This window comes from Miscanthus floridulus, chromosome 7 (assembly GCF_019320115.1).
Source record: "Miscanthus floridulus cultivar M001 chromosome 7, ASM1932011v1, whole genome shotgun sequence".
NCBI classification, from domain to species: Eukaryota; Viridiplantae; Streptophyta; class Magnoliopsida; order Poales; family Poaceae; genus Miscanthus; species Miscanthus floridulus.
In genome coordinates, this window is record NC_089586.1 from 11,221,928 (window position 1) to 11,231,021 (window position 9,094).

Consider the following 9,094-nt stretch of genomic DNA (forward strand, 5'->3'; position numbering starts at 1 on the left):
ACTTCATACATCACTTTCTTGGCCTCTTCTTGACTTAAACATTTGAGCAATATTCCATCGATGGACTTGTAATATAACTGATCATCAAGAAACACAAATTTGAGAGCTTTGTACCTGAGTTTTCGGGAAACCTTTTGAGATGGATCTTTCAGATAATTGGTAACTTCGTATCTCCAATCACCATCTACTTGATCAGTATTTAAAACATCTTCTTCCATAGCAAAAACTTCCCGACTCTCTCGATATCCAGAAGCAGCTTGAGCTAACTTATTTGCTTCTTCATTGCACTCTCTAGGGATATGATGCAAGGTCACTACCAGAAAATTCTTCAAAAGTTCTCTACACTCCTCATAATATTCTCTTAATACATTGTTCTTGCATTCATACTGACCATTCAGTTGATTAATCACCAACTCAGAATCCCCAAAGATTTCAACAGCATCGGCCTTTACTTCTATAAGAAGCCGAAGCCCTCTAAGCAATGCTTCATACTCTGCCTGGTTGTTAGTAACACGAAATTCAATAGGGACTTCATACTCAAAAGTTTTTCCTTGTGGGGAAATCAAAAGAATACCAGCACCACCACCTTTGCTACAAGATGATCCATCGAAGAACAAGGCCCAAGGCACAATGCTTATCGCCTCAACAGAAAGATCCCGATGTTGGGTAATAAAATCGGCAATAATTTGACCCTTTACCGCCTTTGCCGATTCATATCTTAAATTAAATTCCGACAACGCTAAAATCCATTTGCCAATTCTTTCATTCAAAATCAGCATTGATAGCATATGTTTGATTACATCAAAACTAGAAACCACCACGCATTCGGAATTCAACAAATAGTGCCGAGATTTGGTACATGAGTAATATACACATAAGCAAAGTTTTTCTGCAGCCGAATACCTTGTTTCCGGGTCTAACAGCTTTCGGCTAAGATAAGCTATGACTCTTTCTTTTCCTTCAAACTCTTGCATAAGGGCCGATCCTATCGTTAGGCTATCGGCCGCCACATACAACTTAAAAGGCTTGTCAAGTTGTGGAGGTACCAGCACAGGTGGTGCCTTCATATATTGCTTGATCTCATCAAAAGCCTTTTGTTGCACGTCGCCCCATACAAATTTTTGATCCTTCTTGAGCTTTAATAACGGAGAAAAAGGTAAAACTCTCTCTGATAGATTGGATATGAATCTTCTTACAAAGTTGATTTTGCCTAACAATGATTGTAATTCTGTGAGATTAGTTGGCGGCACAACTTTGTCTATTGCTTCCATGCTCTTTTTCCCAACTTCAATTCCCCCTTTATGAACTAAAAATCCCAAAAACTCACCAGCCGAAACTCCAAAGGCACATTTGTTTGGATTCATCTTCAAACCATGCTTTCTTGTGCACTCCAGAGTTTTTCTTAAATCGGCTAAATGTCTTTCATGATTTCTAGACTTGACTACTACATCATCGATGTATATTTCTACAATCTTGCCGATCAGCTCATGAAAAATATAATTCATAGCTCTTTGATAAGTTGCACCGGCATTCTTTAATCCAAACGTCATGACTATCCATTCAAACAAACCAATATGACCAGGACATCTGAAAGCTGTTTTTGAAATATCTTCTATTGCCATAAAAATTTGATTATAGCCAGCATTACCATCCATAAAACTAATGACTTCATATCCTGCCAATGCATCTACTAGTAAATCGGCAACTGGCATTGGGTAACCATCCATGGGAGTTGCCTTATTAAGATTTCTGAAATCTATACAAACTCTCATTTTTCCATTTTTCTTGTATACCGGTACTATATTTGAAATCCACTCTGCATACTTGCATGGCCGAATAAAGTTTGCTTCTATTAATCTTTCAACTTCCTTCTTTACATCGGCCAATACCTCCTCTTTGTATATCTTCCGTGGAGGTTGTTTGTAAGGACGAAATCCAGGTTTAATGGGTAATCGATGCTCAACAATGGAACGATCCAATCCAGGCATTTCTGTGTAATCCCAAGCAAAACAATCTTTAAACTCCTTCAACAGATTTATCAACTTTGATTTATATTCTGGGTCTAACTTCGCACTAATATACATCGGCCTTGGCTTAGAATCATCACCAACATCAATTTCTTCCAATTTATCAGCCGACATAAAACCACGTCCCAACTTTCCTTTGTTGCCATCGACAAGATTTCCCATTAAAAATTACTATGAGAGCCGACTGCTTGGATCGGCTGTTGGCCTTCGCTGAAAACATTTACAGGACCTTCTTTCCACACTTTTCTAGAGAAACAATCAACGCCTTCATATTCCCAGTAGGTAGACTCTGTGGCAGCAACACTTACCGAATCATCAGCATGTACAATTTCAACATCATCTCCAATCTATTGAATGAGAATTTGATGCATGGTTGAAGGAATGCAGCAATTAGCATGGATCCAATCTCTGCCCAAGAGTAGACTATATGCCCCCTTGCCATCAATGACAAAAAAGGTAGTAATCAGAGTTTTTGATCCAATAGTCAGCTCGACATGGATAGCACCTCGGGTATCGGAAGGATTGCCAGCAAAGTCCCTAAGCACCATGTCAGTTTTCAACAATTCTTCATTAGTCATCCCAAGTTTCCTGAAGGTAGTATAAGGCATGATATTGATAGCAGCCCCTCCATCAACAAACATCTTGGTCAAAGGCTTGCCATTGACATATCCTTTTAAATAGAGTGGTCTCAAGTGACGATTCTTGATTGGTTTGTCAAAAACAGCTTGCTGTGTTAATACAAGCTGGGCCATCAAATCCTGACATTCACTTTCATCAAAATCAGAGTACACCTCTTCTTGGACATCTTGGCTTTCGGGAGCTATAAACTCTGATGGGAGGAAGAAAGCCATGCAAGCATTAGCCGAAGGACCACATCCATCAGGCTTCTTTTTAGGATGCCATATCTGCTTTGTTTCAGTAACTTCCAGTTCCAACTCCCTATTCCTCAACCATTGCACTCTTCTTTTCTGACTTTTCCTCAGGCCTGGAGGACACCACTGTCCTTTTTGCCATACGTATTTATAGAAGTCAGCTTCTTCATCATGCACTCTATCATGCATCCAACCTGAACCTGCAACTCTTTTCCTTTGCTGATTCTCAAAGTCATCTATTTTTAAGCGCCGATCATCTTCAGGAACCTTCGTTCCAAGTCTTTCATAGACGGGACGGCGGTTGACTCGAGATTGCCTATACTCGGAGTACTGAGCACTACACTCTGGACAATTATTTCTTGCAGGCAACCTCAAGCCTTCATTCCAACAATGCCTAAAGAACGAACAACCCCAATGAGACTGCTCCTGTTCTGTCATGTATTCTTCTTGCTCCCTTCGGTATACTTTTTCCTCATACCTCCGGCATTCTTCCATAAACCATTGCTTCTTACAGTATTCCTTCTCTTGTTCCCTCTGCCACTTGTTTAGTAAAATACGTGATGTAACTCTGGGTTTAGAAGTTTGACCTTTCTCGGTTCGGCTATTCTGAAACCGAACTCGTTGCTGCAGCTCTCTACTGGTGACTTGCCGATCCGGGTCAACAGCACCACTTTCCTTTGCTCTATCAGAAGTCAACACCTTCACCTTGCCTTTACCTTTGAGATCATTGGTAGAGACCATATTCATAGAGAAAGAAATCATCTTTTGTGGAAAAGGCTGATCATCAATTTTCATCTTGCCATCAAACCTCAAATGTCCCTCTTGGATAGCTTTCTGGATTCGTATCCTGAACACTCGGCAATCATTGATAGAGTGAGAATTAGTGTTATGGAAACCACAATACTTTTTGTCTTTCACTCCTTCAGGACGTAGCATAGGATGTCCTTCTGGCAGCTTGATGCGTCCTTCCTTTATCAACAATGCAAAAAGTCTGTCTGCTTTAGTAACATCAAAATCATAGGTTCCCTTTTGTTGTTTCAACCAACGTTGACTAACTTGAGTGGGTTCCTTTGCCCAATTTAACTCAGCTGTAGCTATTTCATCTTCATCAATATACTCAGTCGCTTCATCCAAAAAGCCTTGATACACCTCATTAGTGGCATTGTTTTTCTGAAAGCGATTATCTCTCCTGAATCCTTGGGCTTGATTACTCATAGCTGCTAAACGCTGTGCAAGTTGGCCAAGATCATCAAACTCTAAACCGAACAACTTCTCCCTGATATTCGGCAACATTCCTGCTATAGCTATTCCAGGTAGTTGATCATCTGGTAAATTTAGAGAATAACACATATTCTTGGTCTCCCTAAATCTGCGAAGATACTCCAATGGTGTCTCATTTGTTCTCATCCTCAGACTCATGAGATCAACCAACTTCTTCTCATTGGTACCCGTATAGAAATATGAATGAAACTTCTGCTCTAGTTCTGCCCACGTACCAATGGAATGAGCTGGTAGAGACGTGAACCATGTGAAAGCTGGTCCTGTAAGAGACAAAGGAAAATATCGAATCCTCCAAGCTTCATCTGAAGCAGCTTCTCCAAGCTGCATTAAGTACCGACTGACGTGCTCTATGGTACTAGTATCATCTTGACCAGAAAACTTGGTCAAATCTGTTGGAGGCTTCACCCTTGGAGGCAATGCCACTCTGTTGTACCATTCTGGATAAGGAGACTTGTATGAATAGGATTGATTCTTTGGCTTCAAGCCGAACTGATTTTGCATCATATCAGCCATCCTGTGCATCAAAACATCAATGCCTGGATCCTGATTTCCTTGTACTTGCATTCCAGAAGGCAATCCTGAAACACTTCTATACCCTGGATTTGGCACAGCATTGATAGCACTGTAATCAGTAAATTCTTGATATCCATCTCCATACATATTCTTCTGCAATCTGTTTGATGCTGGAGAAACTCTATAAGCTGAAGGTGGCACTTCTCCTGTGGTACCAAATGTCACCTGACCATAGGTGGGATGTGATTGCTTTTCAGTGTGAGTCAATCCACCTATATTTGAAGGCGACGCTACTTCTTTTCCAACAGGCTTCTCTTGACGCTTTGGAACATTGAAAAGCGTCGGCCCACTGAGTGGTCCAACATTTTCTTCGAAATATTTATCAACCATTGGACCAAAAGTATTGATCATGATTGCTCGAAAGGTATTCAGGAAAGCTGTGTGATGGTTTGTCATGGTTTCTCCCATAGCTTTATAAACTAGGGCTGCCATCTTCTGAGCATCCTCCTCTTCAGTGTAATCAGTTTGATGCGGAAGAAGAACCCTTGGCATTGACTGCTTTTGAAACACTTTATTGCTCTTGTTTTTGGAAAAAGACATCAAGCATTTCCGTTGGTATTGCTCACATGCTTGTAGCACTAAATCCTTGTAATTATCTGGCAATTCTGCCATGCTTACATCCAGAACATGATCATTGTTGATCTCAGATGCCATCTTGAACTAACAGGTTGTCCCACCGAGCGTGCCAAAAAGTGTGTTGACACAAAATGTGACGCACTGTGCCTCACACACAGCAAGCCGAAAAGCGTAGCTTCAATCGGGTTCCCGGGTGTTTCGTGATCCGGAAGCGTGCCAGTCAGTTTGACCTGAAAACTAACAAGGGATAAAACAATTAAATGTCAAACCGGAACATGTCGGGTAATACCGGACAGTTCCACATATACGGCCCTGAAGCCACTTACAACGACATACGGCTATAGAGAGCTGTCTGCCAACAAGTTCATAAACCATTCGGCTAACCGTAAGGTGAATGCACGTAAAGACCTAATTGCCGAATGCATGTGCATGGGAAGACATGTTTGAACAAGTGAAATTAATTATGAGTTAATGCATAACCAAGCTCGGCAATCCAGCCGAATTGGGGTCCACGAAGAAGGAACGTACAAATAAAAACGATTAAACTAAACCAAAACCTGCATCTGCCGCACGACACCTAGTTTCGTTAGAGCTTAAACGTGATTAACATGCATGAACCCGCAACATGTAACAATCTAGATTAAAGCAATTCAGCCATTATGAGCATGTTATCTATTTAGCAATGATCGTTGAAGCACGAATAAAACCACGAAAGAGATAAGGCCGAACAATATCAATCTAGATTGGACAGAAGTGTGTTACAAATATATGAAAGGTTTAAAACGTGCAACACTGGATAACTTAATGAATCTATTTAGATTTGCCATATCTAATATAGAGCCGATAACTATCTCGCTTTCACTAAGCATATTGAGCAAACGCCTGCCGCACGGTATTTACTCATAAACAAAGCATAAGCGAAGACTTCTTGATTGTCAAGCAAAGATCCGCCGCACGACCATTGAAAACAAACAAGACTACTTGCATCACGTCTAAATCCACCGCATGATACTAAACATGATAACAAGGTTGTCGGAACTTACGGAGGTCGACGGATCGATGATTCCTCTCGAAGAACTCGACGACACGACAAAAGGACTCGAAAGTTGGCACGGGGCCGGTTGTATTGATTTGGTTGTGTACCCTTATTACAATGGTCGAGGGTCAATATTTATACCCTAGACAAAATGTGAGTCCTAAAGGACTACGATTTACAAAGGAACTTCTAAACAAACTTGGAAACTTACGATTCCTTACCCTAAACTTATAGATTCCTTTATTAATACAACTCTCATCTTTCCGATCGGTCTTGCCTGCCATCTTCTGTTTTCCCGAATGGAGTTACCGCCTTCCAGAGTAACCGACCGCACAAGCATTTAGCCGACCGCTTGTGTTGTTTGCCGAACACCCTTCTTCCCGCATGTGGGTCTACCTGTCATCTTCCAGAATCGACCAAAATCCAGTGTTAACAATCTTCTTATACGGCTTGCCTTTATCTTTTGCCTGTGAAGTTTTCCCACTTTATGCAAAGCTTGTCCTGCAAAATGTTAGACCCATTTTGATATGTGATAGATACAGTTAACATAGTATAAATTATATGTGTATGCTTGTTTCACATATAGCATCATTCAGATAACATGGAATGTCAGTTAACTAACATGAAGTGTAGTATGATCTCAAGAAGTTAATCAGTTTTTTACGTGGTTTTTCCAGAATAGGACTTGTTTGGATTAAATAAATTACTATGCATTGGAACAAGTTTTTGTATATGAACATGTAACTGCTGTCACACATACAGTGTGGGCTGCTCTAACTTGTAAAGTAGTATTTTTTTTAAAAAAGGAAAGAACATCAAGTTCTGGCTTGCTAGTTGGGAACTGGACATGGTTGAGTATTGGCGTGGCTTCACTCAGTGAAGATTTGAGGCCAAACTAATGCTTTAGAAAATTAAGCACTTGGCCTGCTTGGAGACAATTGTATTTTTCTTATATATTTCTGAATTTTCATGTATTAGGAAAATCCTTTATGCTATCTCTTGGTACCTGCTGCACATAGGGCTACATAGATGTATGTACTAGTGACCATTTTCAATGATTTGTATATGTACCTGTGACCATTTTCTTTCAAAATTGCACTAAATTTCCTAAGTCTGGCAACGTGAACATGTTATGCAATGCATAGTGTGAATTTATCATAATTGGCCCATTGAGTAATTTTATACTTTGGGTACTTGCTCTTCTGCTATTGTAATCTTTTTCAAGTTATCTTAGATCCAAAAATTGTGGCTGTACTAAGAAACGATTTTGTATTGTATATTGTGTTCATTTTGGTATTATAGCACTTCAGTGCAATAATACCCATTGTTGTGACCTGCAGAGCATGTACTGTTACTACAATCAATAATATGCCATAATAGACATCTTTTTTTTAAAAAAATAAGAAAACAGGCTTCCCCGAGTGTCTGTGCTGCGGCACTCGGGGAAGAGGGTTTTTAAAAAAAAACAAATTTCTTTGCCAAGTGCCACAGCCCAGGCACTCGGGGAAGAGGGTTTTTTTTTAAAAAAAACAAAATTTCTTTGCCGAGTGTCTGAGCTGCGGCACTCGGCAAAGAGTATTTAAAAAAATTCAAAAATCTTCCCCGAGTGTTGCACTCGAGGAAGAAAATAAAAAAAAAGAAAAAGAAAACGGCGTCGGCCATCGGCCAACGGCGTGAAATCTTCCCCGAGTGCCAGCACGGCACTCGGCAAAGCCTTCCCCGAGTGCACGATTTTCGGCACTCAAGAAAGATGTCTTTGCCGGACGAGGATTAGCCGGAGGGTCTTCCCTGAGTGTTGCACTCGGAGAAGGCTTCTCCGAGTACAACTCGGCCTTCCCCGAGTGCAGCTGGCACTCGGGGAAGCCACTGGCTGCTGTAGTGAAGAGGCCAGAAGATGATCGGTGGTCTCGTCATCTTGGTCACAAAGCGCGCAGTTAGCGTCCGCTTGAAGTCTATGACGTTTCCAGCGTTCGGCAGTCCATAAGCGACCGTGGAGAGCAAACCAAAAGAAGAGCTTCACCCCTTTGGCGGCACGGAGGACCTCCACACGAGCTTGGCTCCAATCAACGAGGTCATTCCATAGAAGAAGGCTATGTACGTGGAGGAGACGGAGTAATTCCCGTTCGGCGTCCACTTCTAGATGTAGCGGTCGGCGGCGTGCGGCGATAGCTGGAATGGCTCGACTAGGTCCCAGACACGGACGTACTCGCAGAGAACAACGGCTGTCGGAGCACCGGTGATATCCCACGCCCATTGGTGATTTGTAAGTGCTTCCATGACGGTACGCTTACGCTGGTGGCACCCAACCGCCAGGAATAGGTTTGGTGCAAAGTTACAGATGGCTCCATCCGGGAGCCATGAATCCGTCCAGAAGCGCGCGGAGGCTCCGTCGCCCACCAAGACAGTGACCGAGGCCCGGATCATGTGGTCGACCTTTCTCTCCGTCCTGGAAGGCAAGCACGCCCAGGCGCTGTCCGGCTGCGTCCGGCGTAACCATTCCCAGCGTAGGCGCAGGGCGAAGCCAAGAACCCGGAGGTCCGGCAGCCCCAGCCCACCGACCTCCTTCGGCGAGCAGACGATGGGCCAAGCGACCTTGCACTTCCCGCCGGCGACCGAGTCCGTGCCCGCCCAGAGGAAAGCGCGCCTCCTCTTGTCTATCTCCCCGATTGCCCAGGCGGAGAGGCTGCAGCAGATGGAGACGTGGACCGGGATCGCGGACAGCGTCGTCC